Consider the following 3,630-nt stretch of genomic DNA (forward strand, 5'->3'; position numbering starts at 1 on the left):
GTTTAGTCATCATTTCTCTGTGACATAAGACCAAAGAGGCTGTGTGTACTGTACTGTACTGTACATTGTGTCTTGTTTTAAACTTACAGACCTTTTTTTATTCCTCCCCTTTTCCCTGAAACTGAATCAGATCCCTGGCAAATCCAGGGGTGGAGCCAGGGGGCACTGGCCCCAGCTGAAATCTTACTGGCCCCTGAAGTGCTCCTGTGCTGCCAGCAGTCTTTTAAAAAGTCACATACTAACAATATTAACAATAAATATGACAATTTTTTAAGAATCTAAGTTTTTTTCCCCTTTGATGTACACAATGTGCGTGAACAAAGAACAATATTCTAACTCTGTTCAATGATATGTGGCTTAGCTCAAAGCTATAGCGCTAACAGTAAACTAGGAATAACGTCAATGTGAATATTTGACCTCAATGGTTCTGCGCTGTTTTACTTTCCAGCATGAAATAATACCAAATTGCTGACATTTTAGCTCACTCTTGCTGACGCTACACTACCAAAAATCACTTCTTCCTTGAAGGCGAAGAAGGGATTTCTGGGAAAACTAAATTTTCCCTGGGTGGAACTTACTTACTTTCACTTGGTCGTCTTCGTCCCTTGAGGGTCGCAAGGCATCAACAATCTGCCTCCATCTGAGCCTGTCCTGGGCTACGTGTGAGGCCTCTTCCCGTGTCAGACCCTTTCATTGCAGCTCAGCCGTTGCAGTTCGCCGTAGTTTTGTTTTTGGGGCCAATCCTGTTTGCGTATTAGGTGATGTTATGGTTTGCGGTTCTGGTTCCATTCTGAGAACATCCCTGCGCCATTGTTTCTGCCAACGTCTGATCTCTAGCTCCACACTCTGGCTCTTCGTCTTCTTGTACAGATCTTCATTTGAGATCTTTTTAGGCAAGGATGTGGCTTATTTTCCTGAGGCATCGGTGAAACAAATTTAAAGACGTGGTTTCGGATTGGTACATTGATTCGCTTACTCGCCGATGCCAGACCCGGCATTTCCAGCTTCATCAGAGGCATTTCTGATGCTGCTGGTAGTATCAGAACATCAGTACTTATTGCATTATGAAAGCCTCTTCCTCATCTCCTCTTTCCTCCTTAGCTGCATTGAAATGCGGCCTCTTACATGTGAGACTATATTGAATCTCATAGGGAAAGTCAGGCACACATCCATTTGCATTGTGGATGCCCTCACATTAGTGGCTGCTGCGTAGCCTTTGTAGATTTTCGGGCAAACTGATGGGTCAATTAAGGCAGGAAAAAGCAGACTCCCTCCTCTCGATGCAAATAAACCTTAAAAGCTTGTTGCAGCGTTCTGTTCTTCAAAGCTAAATGGTTTTTCTCTGCCTTTGTTGTGAACAGTGTGTTTTCAACCCTGGAACAAAGGTGTCTGCGGCGGCGAGATGAAAACTGCGACAACTGATGAAGATGGTATGGAGTTCAGACGTACATTTGTGTAGGCTGCCTAATTGAGGAGATTGTTTGATTCCTCTCCCTCTGTGTTTCTCTCCCTCTGAAGACCTGTCAAACTCCACAATCAGCGAAAACAACGTGCATAGACGGGTTTGAGGAGGAGCTGGGGTGGGGGGGGTGGGGGGGTGGGAGAAGAGAGAGTGAAGATGGAAAGACGGCATTTAGGAAGAAAAGGAAGGAGTTTACGCCCACCAACTGAAGAGATGAGAAGACAGGCAGAGGAGGGGAGAACGTGTGGAGGAAGCAGGGAGTTGTTGCCAGAGCTCGTCAGCCTGTCAAGCATCCGTTATAGACCACAAACCCACACAGCCATTGCACTGCTGAAGTCTATCACTTGACAGGTGCACTTTCTTCACCTTCACACACGATTCTTACACTCTATAGACGTGTGTAGGTGGCCACGTTTACGCACATCCAATGTGAGCCTTGTCCGCAGAGCACAAGCCCAACTCGGATGCTTGGTCTCCGTGCAGCGGAAGGTGATCCACTGTGAGTCATTGTCATTGATCAGAAAATAAAAGCACTCAGGTGGATTCCTCTTAACTGTGGCTTCCTTCACCCCTACTCCCGAGCCACTCACTGTTTTAGCTCGGCGCTGGCACAATCTGAGTGCGCGCGCTCAGCCCAACCCACGTTTGCACCCATATTACTCCTCTCTGTGCTCATAGTTTTGTAATTCTGACTGCTGACGCACTGCATCTAAATTCATCATCCACTTTCCCTGGGGAGTTACATCAGGGATTCATGCACTTTTAGTTTTTCGGTGGTTTTTTTTTTCGTACCTCAAGTACCCGCACACGTACAGTGGCAAGAAAATATACGTGAAACCTTCGGAATTACATGTTTTTCTGCATTAATTGTTCATAAAATGTGATCAGATCTTCATATCAGTCACAAGCTAAAAACTCACAAACCATTATAATCTTGTTTGACTTGAACACATCCATTAATGTAAAGGGTGCATCAGAGAGTGCATGCCTACAAAGCTAACGCCCTATCTCACCTTTTTAAAGAAAGTGAAAAAAAGATTCCTATATATAAATTGAATGGGTTCTTCCTAGTAGTAGAAGTTTTTGTGTAATCCTACTTATAAGCAAACAAATGCTGACAAAAGCATAACCTCGTTTGTACGTACTAAGTGAACCTATTGACCCTCGGTGAAACCTCTTTTAGCAGCAACAACCATTAGCTGTAGATTAGACTCTGGAGCATTCTGTCCACAGAGCTGCTTCAGCTTTGACTGAATCCTGATAACAAACAAATGCAGATGAAAACAGAACCTCCTTGTTGTTTTTTTTCAGAATATAGGACTAGCTTTTGAATATCCCTTGTACGTTTCAAGGTCTTCTGCACAATTTAAGTTACCAACTACCAGCAGATGTAAGCAGGTGTTAGCGGCCACCAGCAGATGTTAGGGACATAACCTCAGTTGTGCACCTTGACGTCATCAAGTGTTTTTGCCTCCTAATCAACGGTATAAGGAGACGTTATACGCTGTATGAGGACAGTTTGCAGGGTTTGGTTTAGGAAGCCAGGTTCAGAGATGCTGGTAGTTTGTTGCCAAACATCATGCGGACCATTATTCTTATACCGAGCCAGAGTTCATGAGAAAACAGAATCATAAAAATTATGTATTCTTAATTAGGATTAATGTGGCATAAAAGAGAGACGGTGCCGCAGCATCTCACCGAGGTTAAGAAGCAAAGGAGGAGGTCTATTTGTCTGTTTCTTGTCTGTGGCTGTCTAGTCACCCAGCCGCATGCTCCATCATAGTTTAAATATTCATAGTCCGCCCGCTGAATATTCATGAAGCCAACATTAATATTTATGAGCTTCACTTGTTGAGGTGTCACTCGATCTCTTGTACACACATGCACACAAAGACATTTACACACACTGAGGATCAAAAGAGAAAGCCATGTCTACTGATTCATAAGTGACGGTGTAAGTTACTGTGGAGCTTTGGTGCAGCGATAAATAAAAAACATGGCCTCCTTTGTGTTCATCAAACATATAAAACTATGGTTAGGTAGTAAAAAGAATATTGAGAGACATTTGGGGAATTTAACTTTTTACTCATCTCTGTTAGACGAGAACATTGATGCCACTCTCATGTTCATTCACTTGCTATATAGCTACAGCTAGCAGCTACTTAGCT

The 3,630-nt window shown here is 43.6% G+C and overlaps 1 long non-coding RNA gene across 1 annotated transcript in view; it reads left to right on the forward strand.

The window, feature by feature from the left end:
• The window catches only part of LOC117770290, a 4,206-nt gene extending 1,460 nt beyond the window's left edge, over positions 1 to 2,746 (forward strand). Inside the window, exons 3-4 of the long non-coding RNA XR_004615364.1 lie at positions 1,362 to 1,430; positions 1,519 to 2,746. This is a non-coding gene — a long non-coding RNA (uncharacterized LOC117770290). The remainder of the gene's footprint in view (positions 1 to 1,361; positions 1,431 to 1,518) is intronic.
• Positions 2,747 to 3,630: the final 884 nt, after the last annotated feature.

The sequence above is a fragment of the Hippoglossus hippoglossus genome, chromosome 11 (assembly GCF_009819705.1).
Source record: "Hippoglossus hippoglossus isolate fHipHip1 chromosome 11, fHipHip1.pri, whole genome shotgun sequence".
Taxonomy (NCBI): domain Eukaryota; kingdom Metazoa; phylum Chordata; class Actinopteri; order Pleuronectiformes; family Pleuronectidae; genus Hippoglossus; species Hippoglossus hippoglossus.